General features: G+C 39.5%; 2 protein-coding genes across 2 annotated transcripts in view; both read left to right on the top strand.

Annotated features, from left to right (window-relative positions):
• LOC134587592 (calpain-2 catalytic subunit-like) overlaps positions 1-845 on the top strand; it is a 53,249-nt gene extending 52,404 nt beyond the window's left edge. The window contains exon 15 of the mRNA XM_063444082.1: positions 781-845. The gene's annotated coding sequence lies outside the window, so the exon portion shown is untranslated. The remainder of the gene's footprint in view (positions 1-780) is intronic.
• Positions 1-16,751, top strand: part of LOC134587590 (calpain-13-like) — a 242,171-nt gene that overhangs the window by 216,104 nt on the left and 9,316 nt on the right. The gene's annotated exons all lie outside the window — the stretch shown is intronic.

Here is a 16,751-nt window from a genome sequence, read left to right as displayed (position 1 = left end):
TCCTAAAGTTTCCAACCCACCAAACCAACCACCTGCCACACAAATGTCCAGGAACCATTTTTTACAGCAAGTTATCACAGCATAGTATTTGGTTAAATTTTTAATACATGACCATTTTCTTTTTCAAAAAATAAATAAAATCACTGGTTCTTCTAATTGTAATAACCACTTACTACTAAGCTTTTAATATTATAACGCTTATCTCTATAATTTAAAGGGACACTATAGTCACCAGAATGACTACAGCTTAATGTAGTTGTTCTGGTGAGTATAATCATTGCCTTCAGGCATTTTCATGCAATAACTGCCTCTTAAGAGAAAAGGCAGTGTTTACATTGCCCCCCTAAGGACACCTCCAAGTGGCCACTGGAGGTGCTTCCTGGTTCAGTTCTGCACAGTAGGCAGCTCTGCCGTTGACACTGGATTTTCCTCATAGAGAAGCATTGATTCAATGTATCTCTATGAGGAGGTGCTGATTGGCCAAACCTGTGTTTGACCCTTGCCCCCTTACCGATTTTATGCAATCCCATGCTTTCCCTATGATGTCACCAAGGGGGCGGGGCTCGTGCCGGCAGACCCACATGGCGCTGGAAATAAGGTGAGTTTGTCATACTTTTAAGTGGGGTAAAGGGGGGGGGGGAGGGGTAAGCCACCTTAATGGTGGGTTTTCCACTATAGGGCCAGGAATACATGTTTGTGTTCTTGACCCTATAGTGTTCCTTTAATGCTGATTTGTTATATTCTTTTATAAAAAGTGTGACTTGTAAACTATTTTCACAGTTTTATAATTCAAAAGAAAAACTGCAGAGTTCTCAGACTCACAATCAATTTGCTTCAAGATTGGAGTTGGACCAGCCTACTCACAATAAACGTGATCTAACATCGAAATTCAGATTGAAGCCGGGGACATATTTAATTTATCCATTTGTTGAGAAGACACAATTGGAATTCTCGTTCCTACTGCAAATATTCCTGAAAAGCAAAGACTGCGCAATGTAAATATCTTGATAATCTAACATTTTTCCTTTTACACATTGTCCAATGACGTATAACATAATCACGCAAAATAGTACATACACACAGGGATTTTATATACAATGTAAGCCTGCGTGTTTCCTCTGAATATTATATAAGGATGGAGAATTTTGCAGCAGATGAAAATCATGTCTACCCATCTAGTCTCCCATTTTAAACCAGTTCCAAAAACGTAAATATTATTTGGACACTGACTTTGTCATTTGATACGATGTCTTGTTATATTGCCTCCACCTGGACGCAGCCCCGGGGACCAAACCTGAATAGTCCCGACAAAGCGTGCTTACTCTGATCACTTTCACTCTTGCACCGTCCAGCCCAGAGCAAAAGATAAGGTAGTGGGGATATTAAATGCACGTGGGAATATAAAGGGGGCTTTTGCACAAATGGGGATATATGGTGAATTGGGGTTAGGACTAACATGAGCTCTAGTTAGGTTGGTCTATAGTTAACTAAGATTAGGATTATGGCTAGTTAGGGTGATGGTTAGGATTAGCTGGTTAGGGTAAACTAGGGATTAGTTAGCTGCGATTAGTTAGTAAAGTTTAGCTAGGGTATGGTTTAGTTAGAGTTAGCGAGCCTAGGTTAAGAGTATGGTTAAATGTGGTGAGATTATCATCAAAGTTTGAGAAAGGTGGCCAGGATGGTGATCAGTCATTTCAACAAGAGGGGTCTCTGTGAAGATAGCACAGGGCATGTCAAAATTGGGACATGGCTGTAATTTTACCTTTGAAATTATTTAAAAAAAAAAAACAATCTGTCAAAGGTATACATGTAGGGTATTGCTGTACTTTGGAGTTACAGCCGAATACAAACCTGGGCATATTGAAATAGGATAGACAAGGCCTTTCAAATCAATATGATTTTTTTTTTTTTTTTTTAAAAATAAGCTAAATTGTGCACAAATTGGTGGCTGAAATGCCCCATAATGAAGTCAAAGTTGTCTTTTTCTTTCTACAGAAGACACGCCACAATGGAGGTAAAGAGCAGTTGGGTGGCTGTAGACGTATGAGTCCAAAAGTAGATGAAATTCTAGACATATGACTACGGCTATTTTGATGTTTTTTTCTTTAGCAGCACTAGTTGTTTAGAAATCATTATTATACGAAAATAGCAAATATTTATCACATTTCTCTCATTTGAAAAAAATATATATTATTAATTGCTTATTTTGTGCTCTATAATAGCATATCAGAAGAAAGCTCTATGTCTCATTTGGCAAATCAGGATAAATATCCATGGAAGGACTTAATGAGAAAGATGGAAATTATGGTAAAAGAAATGCCTAGAAAAGTGCTAAAAATGTCTCAAACACGATTGTGTGGTATGGTAGAACGTCGGCCACTAAAGGATCAAAAAAGGGTGAAACAAAGAAAATTATGATCCTAAAGTAATTTAAACTTCTTAATTTCCTTAAAATGAAAACCCTTTAGTTTAGCGGTTGAGACATTTAGTTAAGAAAAACTGATGATTTTTTTAAAATCCACATACTAGACACAGTTTTATTTATATTTCCTATAACAAAAGTACCAGGTAATTCCATTTGAAATGTGGTTGTTGGTTTTGTGGATGACAATTCTCATTAAAACTCAATATTTCTTCAAAAATTGTTAATCCCGCTTCCTCCCATTGATCATGTTTTCTCTCTCTCTCTCTCTTCTGTTCCGTAGTCAGCTGGGTACTCAACAGAGCGCCGAGGTTTATAATTCCAGACCATTACAAGCTAATTACTTGGTAATTATAATATCCTGCTGGCATTCACAATGCTAAATAAAGCAATTATATTTTATTTGCTGTACTGTATAAATGATAAATCATACATTATCAAGTAAAGTTCAGCTGCAACATTTAAAGAATTGGTAAAGTCATTAGTTTCAAACAGTGACAGTCGTAGGTTGTCACAGCTTTCAGCGAAATTAAAATAAACAGAAGTTTAATGAGAGTCGGGGAGGGTCAGCTCAGCTAAACTGTTATTGTTTAAACCTAGCGAACAAGCTATTAAAAAGGGAAAGATTTTATTGAACTACAATACAAAATAATATCTGTATTCAGCGTTAGTGGTTTAATATAAGATGTATCGTACTGGGTTGTGAGCTCCAAATTTGCATCTGAATTGCAAAATGTGGATATAATAGCTGAATTTAATGAAAATAACTCGTTTTTAAAGTGTACTTTTGGCAATGTAGCTGCAAATCCAGGTATTGGCATTAAACAGGATGCAATTCATAGCAATTTGCAGCTAATTTGGCCTTACATTTTTTAGCAAATATCAATGTACACGAATTTGGACATTTAACAAACACAAAATGGAATCTGATTTGCCACTAAATGAATCAGTTCAGGGATTCCAGCTGCACTAAAATAAATAATAAGACTTTGGCCCCATAGTCTACCAGTCAGCGCAATGCAAAATAAATAAAAGGGGCTTCCAGGAGTCGCTAATACTCTGGAGGAAACATCCCCCCATTTCCTTAAGGTGCAGGACTAAAGAGATTAATAAAATATATTGCCAAACGACCCAACCAATATGGCGGACGCCATGTGCGCAGCACAACCAAGGACTCAGACCACGCAAGTAAGCACACTTGACAAAATCTTCGAAGATTTCTGGGCAAAGCTAAACCGAGCATTGCAGGAGCCCTCCTTGCTAACGCCGGGCTGTAACTCACCACACATGAGGCCCCCGAGCACCCAGTCCCCTCCAACGGCTAGGGTTCCAAGTGGGCGGCACCCCCATGTGCACCTCCCTGCCGGAAAACCTATGATGAAACCAGCGGGAACACCGAAACTCAAGCGGAGGGGAGCTCAGACAGGGACACCTGCGAGACGAGCACCTTCCCGACACCGATCTAAGGTACAAGCCACTGCAGCAAGACTCCCCCACCACTTCCCACTCATTAAAGGGCCGCTGAAAAACACGGGAGGTGCCTTGAAGAGGACACAGCGAGCTATATACCAGCCACCAATATGGCCCAGACCATGAAGGACCTACGCACCGGCATAGGGTGAAGAATAGCCTACAGAGGGACTTGTTCACACGTAATGGGAGCTGCCCACTACAAGCTAAACTGACTGCCTCAAGTTATGAACAATTTACAAAGCTAAGCTTATTCGAAGTACATAGGCTTTATACCATGTCTAGTTATATCCACAGTCTTGCAAACCTAGCCTAGTTCAACCTAATATATATTGTAAAAATCATGCTGCTTTCTCTCCTCATGTGACTGCAGCAATCAAACTTTTACACTCATATTAATATGCAAAATACTAGCTAGCCAACACTTCCACCGTTTCACTCACGCAACCAATCTACACCATGCTTCTTGCCATTGTGCCATATGTCTCTCCTGCTAACCTCACTTGTTATACATATGGCACAGGGCAACTGGCATTTATATTGTTTTGAAAGTTCCTGATATACTGCAACTTGTCTATCCTACTCCCCATAGTCATCAGCCTGTTGAAACCAATTACCGGTATATAACCAGTTGCATCAGTTAAGTCCTCAAGATTAATGCCCAAACGTAACCCATGGTGATGTATATGCTAGACAGAATTTGTGCAACGCGGCATGTCTACTCAGTGAATCTTCATGTCACCGTAACTACGGGCATTGTTTGCCCAAGATGAAGAGGCACTACTAGCGGCTTTTTGATTAGCTAAGCGAAGATGAACAGCGTGTAATTGCTATTAATACTGCTGGAACCACTGTATGTTTTTGGATGTTATAACTATTCAGACCTGCGGTTACCATACAAAATGCATATCCCGCACCTAAGCATAGTTAAGCAGGACCATGGTAATACTATTGTCTAGACACTAAAAGCGTTGAAACTCAACATAAATACTAATCGTATGCTACTATTATTAATCGACAAAGTAATTTACTAGGACAGATGTAGTTACCCAGCTTGTACTTAGCATGTTTTATTAACCTAATAATGTTACTGTGCGTGTACTCCGAATGCTGTACAGCAGTTAACGAATCTATGTTGTTAAACAATGTTTGCGAATGCTGTTGTGGCATTACTGACATACGAATGTTACTTCAAGCACAACAAAAAAAATAAGTATTTAAAAAAAAATATATATATATATTGCCAAAAGGAATCTCAGGTAACGCCCATACCTTAATGCCACTCTCATTGCAAGACTGAGAGTAAAAGTGTTGATAATACCAGATCGGAAGACATGCACATCTCCTTCTAATATTCCCCATTCCAATATATTGGTTTGGTTGATTATTTTCTGGACCCTCAACAACCAGGAGAACTTATTAAATGTCCCTTATCTCAGAAAACAAATGTACAAAATTCAAAGGGTTAATACCTATCCCATTGAGTAATGTGCTGTTTACCCTGTCAGGTCCAAAAAGCTTTTGAGATACCCTTATCCTCACATTCTGCAAACATGGAGAATCAGTGGTGACAATTCACTGGAATTAAGGTGTCACCTCTGCCTCCCCAGGCACTGTGCCAAGGGATGCCTTCTCTACCTGGCACCAGTAATATGGACCCCTAAAGCACATCCATTGCAGGCTTCATTTAAAATGTATGACATAACCAGGAGCCAAATCTGCATTAAACTACATCTGGGATGCGATTCATATCATGACCAAGTAGCCATCAACCTACAGAAGGGTCATAACTGAGAAATACTCACAACTTTATTATATATTTGAAGATAAGAAATCTGTAATCTGATCTTCGTTTCACTTTTCAAATATTTTCCTCATTAAATGTAAAATAATTTATGGTGGTTAAAATATCTTACTAAGGTTTCCTTTGCAGAGGTTTGATGAACAGCAACTCTTCAGAACATTTGCTTCTCAGGTAAGCCTTGACCTGTCCATTTATCTATCACTCCTCAGTCAGAGATGCCTGTTTAGTAAATAATAGTTTTTTTTCCAAGGCACAGATTGTTAGTAATTCGATGTAAATTTAACATTTTAGGTCAAAATGATCAGTTTGGAAAGTTTTTAATTGAGATATTTGAGCTAAAAAGTTAAACTCACTTTGAATTATTGACACTTCCTGACACTTAATTGGATAACCCTGTTTGAATTAAAGTGGAACTGTCACTGTTTGTATAATTTAAAAAAAAAAAAAAAACAAGAGTGACATCACTGCTGGGGGAAAAATTAGTTTAACTTACCTGAACCTGTCCCTCATGGGTATCACCAAATCTCTTTTGGTTTTCTTCTTGAGTAAGACCCAGCTCAGAGCTGAAGGACATGCAACTATCACATGTCATAGAACCCCCATGTTCACTCTCCATATCTCAGACCATTTTTCTCAATTTAGTATAAAATATGCATTTTTACCATAACCAGCCATTTCTGATAAATATCTTCAAAAATGTTAGCAGTAAGAATGCAATACATTAACACGGCGGTAGACAACCTTTGGGATACCAGATGTTCCGGACTATAACTTCTTTTATTCTTTGCCAGCATTATAGCTCTACGAGCATTACGGGGGATGTAGTTCACAACATCTGAAGGCTGAAAGGTTGCCTTCCTCTGTTTTACCATTTATAACCATTTGCTCGTATTTATTTTTGTTTCGTGATTGTTTATGTGTAGCTAGATTTTTGTTTTCCAGAGAAAGGAATTAAAAAGATGGAGGGAGATGGGAAAGAAAAAGTATACCAAATGGACAAGGGATTAGAAGAAATTGGGTGTCATAGGAAATATATAGAGATTATAAAAACAAAATAGAAAAAAGGGAAAACAAATTAATGGAAGGTTATTGTAAGTAGAAAAGGATTTGTAAACAATAAGATAGAACAAAATAATTAGAGGAACAAAGATTATTAACTCAACAGAATGTATGAGATGATTGTCATGGGGGAATTGTCAAAATTTCTAAGTGAATTTCACATTTTAGATAAAAATTATTTAAACTGAAAAAGCGTTTTGTATCCGGCTATATTGGTCTAAAATTTGAAATATACTTTGAATTGATGTCAACTTATAGTTTGATGATTGGCCTTATAAGAATTGTCATAGACTGAATTTTACCACTAGTAAAGGAAACTATGAAGTCTGCATATAAGACTGATCTCTCTTACAAAGTCCAGAAACACACTGCTGGGCAGGTCCCACTTCACTAGGTGGAGGTAGAACGGGTGAATAAAAGTTAAATAAAGTTGAGTATAGCGCATACAGAGTGGGGGGAAATTAAAGTGAGATCTATTTTTGTGCATTAAGTATATTTCATCCTTTTTGAGTTTAATCTGCATAAAATAACATCTGTAAAAGACAACATTTATTGATTGCTGTTCTCTTGGCTGGTTTGTTATCTATCAGGAAAACAGAATGAACGTCGAGGATTTGCAGAGATTTCTCAATGAAGTGATACTGAAAGGTAAGATATACTTTGCATCAATAAACGTAAAACAAAAATATCAATAAATCATTGTGTTACAAAAAGTCTCGACGGCCATAGCCACATAGCTAACATATTAAATATATCATCGTAAACACTAGGTAAATACATATATGGGGCGTATTCATTGATCCAGAGCTCCCTGATTAGTGAATAAATCCCTCTTAATTCATTACTTATTGTGTGTTTATATGGATGGGTCACTTGCAAAAAATAAATATATTATTAAATGGTCTGTAGATTGCGTTAAAATATTTTAAAATGAACTGCCACCAGTCGCTTGAGATGGAGACATATAAGATTCATCCTTGTTTAATTAAAGATATATTATGGTTTTCTCCTTCTCAAAGTCCACGGGTGGTGGACATGTATCCCTCCACCAAAATTACTATTAATACATGGAACATTTTATAGAGAAAAATTTGACCCTTTGCATTTGGTATTACAATGCACATTTCCTGATTTAAATATTAACTATCGGTCTTCCCATTCTATTTCTCACATTAAAGATTTATTTTCTTCATCAAAAATGTTTTAAAATTTTGACCAATTAAAAAAAAAGTGACTTTCTAGATGCCACTACACATGAGACATTGATATCAATAATTAGTGACCATTTTAAACAAAGAAAATTAGAAATGACAAATTTAGAAAAGGTTTATCCTTCAGATCCTCATCGGAAACGCATAATGTCCAAGTTGGACAAATGCTGAAGTGGGAGAATGAAGTAGGTGGGGTATATACAACAAAAGAATGTCATCATTTTTATTGGCATTAAAATGTATCACACATTGTACTAGTCATTTTAAAAATCATCACAAAATAATATTTAGGTGGTATCTAACCCAGTCAAGATTCGTCAAATTAAATCTTGCCACCACTAACACAGTGGAGAAAATGAGGACAGGTGGGAACACTTTTGTGACGGTACAATCCTTTACTCCGTCAAGCATTTCCTTCTTCCCATAAAATATAATCACCAAGTAATCCACAGAGTAATAAATCGCTGGTATTGCCAAATAATCCACACATGAGCCAAAGCTTAATGCTGGAACAAGACTGATTTTTAATGACACACACTCTGCTTTCATGCAATTCTCCCATGCAAGGGAGACGCCCACAGACAATTATACATTAGCCAATCACACACTGGTTACATCCCACACATCTCCTCCCCTTAGCCTGAGAGGTAACACAATTATCCGTACAGTTTAAAACATACTTTCAACCCAACTTTCATAACTCTAAAACTATACATCCAATATTAATAAATTAATAAAAAAAAGTCACAGATTCTTAATCAGCACATTCCAAATACAAACATACTCAAAAATCATTCCAATCCGTTCAGCCGTTTGGGAGATAGTTATAAGTCACTTTTGACCGACCGCAAGCACATTTTCATGCCCAAAAAGAGTTCCATAGAGTTGGGCTGTAAGGTCGGTCAGTTTCACACAGAAAAATGTCTAAGTCCCATTCGAATGCATGAATGAGGCTTTTCGTGCAAATATCCCAGTCTAACATTGTGTTCGAATTGTCGAACGCACTTCGATTCCAGCCGAAGTGTCAAAGTTCCTGAGAAGGTAAGGGTCAGCGCTGTTCGTGCAAATGCGTAGCCGATTTTAGTTTCATAGATTCAGTGGCACGCACCGCTGACCGTGTTCGACTAAATTAAAATGGCCGCCGCCACGTGTTCGGTTTTCGAATGGCGGCCACTTCGACGACTTCGGCACTTCGACTGCATCCGAAGTGCCAATTTAAAAGTACAAATCCTTTTTCTGGAAGTTAAAGGGCCAGCAGCAGCACAACGAAAATCCATTGTGCCCAAATCTTGTATTTAAAGGGCCAAACCTCCCAGGGACCATAATCACATGGCAAGAGGCTGGCAAGCAGTCCTCTCCAGGTACAAGTGGCGAGGTTAATTTTGCCACAACTTTTATTACTGAATTCCATGTAAATTTAACACCAGAATTGTGCTTATTTAAAAAAATCCCTGAAAATGTATTGTGGCGGAACCAGCCCCGCCACTTGTGCCTGGAGAAGACTGCTTGCCAGCCTCTTGCCATGTGATTATGGTCCCTGGGAGGTTGGGCATAATGGATTTTTGTTGTGCTGCTGCTGGCCCTTTAACTCCCAGAAAAAAGGATTTGTACTTTTAAATTGGCACTTCGAATGCCGTCGAAGTGCCGAAGTAGTCGAAGTGGCCGCCATTCAAAAATTGAACACGTTGACCTTCAGGAACTTCGACACTTCGACTGGAATCGAAGTGCGTTCGACAATTCAAACGCACTATTAGACTGGGCTATTTGCACGACGAATGGGACTTAGACATTTTTCTGTGTGAAATTGACCGACCGCACAGCCCAAATCTATGGAACTCTTTTGGGCATGAAAATGTGCTTGCGGTCGGTCAAATAAGACTTTCCCTTAACTTTTTAACCCCTGAACCGATTGCCCTGATTTTTGAGTATGAGTTTATTTCCAGCATGCTATTTTTGGAAATGTATGTTTTATGTGAATGGCATGTATATTTTAGAAGTTATTAATATTTTTAAAAAACTGTATTTCTCTGCCTGTGATAATTATATTACCCATTGTGTTCAGTAATCATATCACAGGCAGAGGGGAGGATTTTGTGTGGGAGTGTCTGTGTGTATTGTACGGATTGATTGGTTGTTCTGTAAAACCCTGTGGGCAGTACTATGTTTGTGGATTGGGAATAAAAGAGGCTGTATGTGCCAGTACAGTCAGATTCTGCTTGACCCTTAAAACGAAGTGTTGTCTCGTTATTGGGGGAATTGGATTGTATGCTGACTGCCAGGAGTGTAAACCTTTCGTATGGTTTTTCCTGTTCGGCTATTTCCAGTATTCATGTGTTTTTTGTCGGGAGTTGGAGAGTTCGTGTAGTTTGCAGTTCGGGAGATTGGTGCTTGCAGTAGCTGCCTGGGCATCTGAAAGGGGAATATCGCCTAAACGGTTCTTAACCCCTGGTGAGCAGCGTTTGAATTGTCGATACATGTATCTAATGGTAAAAAAAAATCATACTAGGCCACCTAATATCTGCCATTTCTGTAATTTCCCGACACTGGAAGTCACCATTCATCCCCCTAATGAGAGAAGGTATTCAATCAGTATTTGGAAACATAAGATGCGAAGTAGCTCTTCGTGCACCATCAAATACAACAAACAATTTAAGATATAAATGGATATTGTGGTAAGGAGACATTAGGTAAAAAAAAAAAACTATAAACTGTGTTGTTAATTTCTACTCAATCGAACATTTATTAAAAATAAACAATTTTTTTTTTTAAGATTAATCATGCACTATAATTGTAAATATTGTTTTATATTATATAAATGTGTATACAAATATATACATTAATTTTCTTCCTTATTAGTAAATGAAAACATACTATGAAATCTAAACCTACATTTAAATTTCCCATTTTGTTTTATCATTATTGTCCATTGTATGATACGATTGTTATATTGTACTTTCATTGTCATTGAAAAATTATTATCAATAAAAAAATAGTTGAACAGAATTTAAATGAGCTGTGACTAAATGTGAGATAGGAAGGGATCTGAACACATAGGAGTGAGTATTTACTGGTTACATGGTATCAATACACTGCTGCTTTTAGAAAAATGCAGCTTAGCCCATCAAGCCTTTCTCACAATCCTCTTTGTTTCTGGCAATTGTTTAATCCCTTAAGGACGGCGGGCGTTTTATGGCGTTCTTAAGGCGCTGGTCCAAGATGCCGGCGGGCGGCATAGAATGTCTCCGTTATCCTTTATAATTACCTTGCTGATCCCTCGCGGATCCCTTGTCGGCAGTCGTAATCCCGGGGACTGCCTGAGAGCCCAGGCAGTCCCCCTCTGGCACATTTGGCACTGCTGGGCAATGTGATTGTGGGGTCCTCACGATAACATGGCCGGAATGGCTGTCTGCAGCTCTGCCTGCAAGGAAACTTCCAGGAATGTCAGGCAGCCCCCCTAATGCCTGTAAGAAAGTGTTATAAAGGTAAAGTTTAATAAAAGTTTATTAATTCAATAAAACATACTTAGATCATATATATATAGTTATATATATATATATATATATATATATATATATATATATATATATTAATATTAAAATACACTAAGAATGATGTTCATTATATATATATATATATATATATATATATATAAATAATAAATAAATACATTTAAAAATGAAACAAATAATATTTAAAAAATGTGTAGTTATATATATATATGTGTAATTTTGTTCTAACTGTATTTCGATATGTTTATATATAGACATCAAAATACATTTAGAATGAAGCTGGATATATATCTATGTATAGAGATAGCAGCTTGCAGTGTCTTCTATTATAAAGTTACGTGGTGCACTCTTTCAGCTGAGAGGGTACTTATCACCTGGGAATTGGAAGGGTTGAACAAGCCAGCGCAGGTTAGATTGCAACCATTTGTTGATTGACAGGTGGCCTGTGGTTTTAAAACGCCCAGAATGCAGTTTGTGGAGATACCCGTCCTACCAGACAGTAATGAACATATGGGCTTCTCTTATGCTATGCCCCAATCAACACCAAGACCTTCCTTGGTAGCAGTGGAGTCAAAGCAAAAGAGTTTGTGCCTCCTCAGTCATGCACAGATCCCTTGGAAAGATCCTTCCTGTTATGCAGGTCCAGATCCATTCTTATGTCCCTTATGCCTGCTGTGAGACAAACCGGAATATTTACTAAAGAGAGAGTTCAAAGTGATCTTTGGCAAAATTAAGGTCAGAGTAGCCAAACGCAAAGCTTTGTATTTTCACCTTAGTAAATATCCATCAACGTGTATTTCACTCGTTACCTGAAATGTTTCAATATTGCACCTTCCATATAGTCTCTAAAATGTTTACCCCCCTTAATGATCCAATAAAGCAGTGGTTCCCAATCCAGTCCTCAATGAACGACTACCAGTCCAGGATTTAGGGATTACTCGGTTGAGTCTAAGGTGTTCAGAGAAAAAAAAAACCTTAGGCACAACTGGGTACCGTATATACTCGAGTATAAGACGAGTTTTTCAGCACATTTTTTGTGCTGAAAAACCCCAACTCATCTTATACTCGAGTCAATGTCTGTATTATGGCAATTTATATTGCCATAATACAGACTGGGGGCTGTTAGGGGCTGGCAGCGAGCTGTTACTTACCTCTCCTGCAGCTCCTGTCAGCTCCCTTCTCTCACCTCCGGTCCGGTCAGCTCCCACTGCAAATCTCGCGAGAGCCGCGGGGTCAGAGCTCCGCACGGCACTCACACCGCGAGACTTGCAGAGGGAGCTGACCGGACCGGAGGAGAGAGAAGGGAGCTGACAGGAGCTGCAGGAAAGGTAAGTAAACGCTTCCTGCCAGCCCCCTCCTACACTGCCCACTGGACCACCAGAGAGTGAGAGCCCCCCTCCCTGGCCAGCTAACAAGCAGGGAGGGGGGACGAATAAAATAAATAAAGATTTAAATAATATATAAAAAAAATATTAAAATAATAATAACATAAAAAAATAATAATAATAATATAAAACAAAAAAATATTAAAACAATAATAATATTAATATAAAATAATAAAAAATGCCCACCCCCCACCAAGGCTCTGCATCACATACAGACACACACTGCACTCATACACACACACACACACACACACACACTCCATTCATACACACACACACACACTGCATTCACACACACTGCATTCATACACACTGCATTCATACACACACACACACACTGCATTCACACACACTGCATTCATACACACACACACACTGCATTCACACACACACACATTGCACGCATACAAACACGCACACTGCACTCATACACACACTGCATTCATACACTCACACACTGCATTCATACACACACACTGCACTCATACACACACACACTGCACTCATATACACACACTGCATTCATTTACACACACTACATTCATACACACACACTGCACTCATACACACACTAGATTCATACACACACACTGCACTCACACACACACACTGCACTCATACACACACTGCACTCAAACACATACACACACTGCACTCATACACATACACATACACATACACACACTGCACTCAAACACACACACACACACTGCATTCACACACACACACACACTGCACTCATACACACACACTGCACTCATACACACACTGCATGCATACACACACATGCACTGCATTCATACACACACACTGCACTCATACACACACACACACACACTGCATTCATACACACACACTGCATTCATTATATACACACTGCATTATATACACACACTGCATTCATACACACACTGCACTCATACACACATTGCATTCATACACACACACACACACTGCACTCACACACACACTGCACTCATACACACACTGCACTCATACACATACACACACTGCACTCAAAAACACACACACTGCATTCATACACACACACACACTGCACTCATACACACACACACTGCACTCATACACACACTGCATGCATACACACCCACACACTGCATTCATACACACACACTGCACTCACACACACACACACACACACACACACTGCATTCATTATATACACACTGCATTATACACACACATACACACACACTGCATTCATTATACACACACACTGTAAATAAATATTCAATGAATATAATATTTGGGGGATCTAATTTTATTTAGAAATTTACCAGTAGCTGCTGCATTTCCCACCCTAGTCTTATACTCGAGTCAATACGGTTTCCCAGTTTTTGGGGGTAAAATTAGTGGTCTCGACCTATATTCGGGTCGACTTATACTCGAGTATATACGGTAATCCCTAAATCCTGGACTGGTAGGGTACCTTGGGGTCTGGTTTGGGAACCACTGCAGAGGATTAAAAAAATAATGATAACTTTTTTATTCATTTAAAATTATGTAATTGACATTTTTAGTTATGCCCAAAGAGCAGTCTGTACCCCAAATAAATATGCTATTTACCTCTTGTTTCAAAGGAATGAGTCAAAACCAAAAAGGTTATTGGAGCAATCCATAAGCTGATAGATGCCATGGCTATAACACAATATAAAACATTTTGAATCAAAATTAGCTTCACAGACTTCTAACGGTATATAAATGAACATATTTATATTTCTTTGTAGATTTCCCTTGCAAATCCGGCTTTATGAAAGACTCCAGTCGATTAATACTGAAATCCATGGATGTATCCTATCAAACACGAAGTCATAGCAGCAAACATTTTTTAAATAACTAAAATTGCTCACATGCTCAAATCAATTCTTGATATTACTGTATACAATGTTTAATTTAGAGACATAGGGTTTATTTTGGTGGGCGGTTGCAAAAAGGAACTCATATCACTGAATAGTTATGGCATTTTTGCCATTTAGTGGCTAGTATGACTCTATTGCAATGCAAGTCCCACAGAAAAGCTCAATTGGAAAAACTCTCCAAGTTAGCTTTATATAATTACATTAATTTAAAATCACAACAATTCACACTTTTGTGAGTTATCTACAGATCTAAGAAAAATTGAAATGTACCTGATCTAAGAAATACCTACCCAACTGAATAAAATGTTATAACCCGTCTCCAGGATCCAGAGAATGTTCAGTAATGACAGTTAGGCTTGATCTAACAAAGTAACTGGTGGATCACATGCAGGGCCAGATTAAGAGCCCAGTGGGCCTGGTGCTGACAATTATGATGGGCCTAATTACAGAATCTTATCGACCAAAAATACTAAAACAGTCATACCTCTTAAGCGTCATGTATCTGATGGAGATGGTGTTGGAGGGAAACTCAAAGGATGCAGCTATAAGAAAACACATACTCTATGCTTATCTCCCTCTAATTTATGCTTTCATCTTTCAAGTAAATCCATACCCCGTAACTAGCACTGTCTAGTGAAGCAGGAAGTCAATAGGCGGGGTAAAAGGGTGGGACACCGACCCGAATCACATGACCAGAACTGCCAAAAGGGGCGAACATGCCCAAAAAGGGGGCATGTCTGTCCAAAGAATTGGAAGGCCAGCCTGGTATCAGTGTCCCTATATATCACAGTGTCAGTGTCCCCATGTCGCCCAGTCCCCTAATCTCCCAGTGTCTGTGTCCCCATTTCTCTCAGTGTCTCCATGTCTCAGTGTGTCCCGTGTCACTAGGATACTAGGGGACACTGAGAGACCTGGGGACACTGAGACACATGGGGGAACTGAGACACTTGGGGACATCGGGAGACATGGGGGCACTTGGGGATACCGACATGGGGACACTGGGAGACAAGGGGACACTGAGACATTTGGAGACACTGGGAGAAATGGGGTCACAGACACTAGGGACACAGATACATGGGGACACAGACACCGGGAGACATGGGGACACAGACATTTGGTGAAACTAAGACAGTAGGGACACAGACACTGGGAGAAATGGGAACACAGACACTGGGAGACTAGGGGACACTGAGAGACATGGGGATACAGACACTAGGGACTGGCTGGGAGGCATGGGGACACAGACATGTGGGGACACTGGGAGACATGGGACACTTAGACATTTGGGGACACTGGAAGACATGGGGACACTAGGGACACAGAGACATGGGGACACAGACACTGGGAGACATGGGGACACTGAGACACTAGTGACACTGGCTGAGAGACATAGGGACACTGGGAGACATGGGGACACTGAGACACTGGCTGGGAGACATGTGGACACTGGGAGACATGGGAATACAGACATTTGGGGACACTCTGAGACATGGGGACACTGAGAGACATGGGAACACTGAGAGACATGGGGGCACAGACACTGGGAGACTAGGGGAAACTGAGACACTAGGGACACTGGTTGAGAGACATAGGGACACTGGGAGACATGGCGACACTGAGACACTGGCTGGGAGACATGTGGACACTGGGATACATGGGGATACAGACATTTGGGGACACTCTGAGACATGGGGACACAGAGACATGGGGACACTGAGAGACATGGGGACACAGACACTGGGAGACTAGGGGACACTGGGAGACATGGGGACACTGAGACACTAGTGTTTCTGTGCCCCAATGTGTCTCCCTATGTCTCACTTCATCCCCATGTGTCTCAGAATCCCCATGTCTCACAGTGTCCCTTAGTGTCTCATTGTCCCCTGGTCTCTCAGTGTCTGTGTTCCCATTTCTCCCAGTGTCTGTGTCCCTACTGTCTTAGTTTCACCAAATGTCTCAGTGTCCCCATGTCTCCCAGTGTCCCCATGTCGGTATCCACAAGTGCCCCCAT

Source organism: Pelobates fuscus, chromosome 2 (assembly GCF_036172605.1).
Source record: "Pelobates fuscus isolate aPelFus1 chromosome 2, aPelFus1.pri, whole genome shotgun sequence".
Classification (NCBI taxonomy): Eukaryota; Metazoa; Chordata; class Amphibia; order Anura; family Pelobatidae; genus Pelobates; species Pelobates fuscus.
The sequence above is the reverse complement of the archived record's forward strand: the minus strand, read 5'-3'. Positions and strand labels throughout refer to the sequence as shown.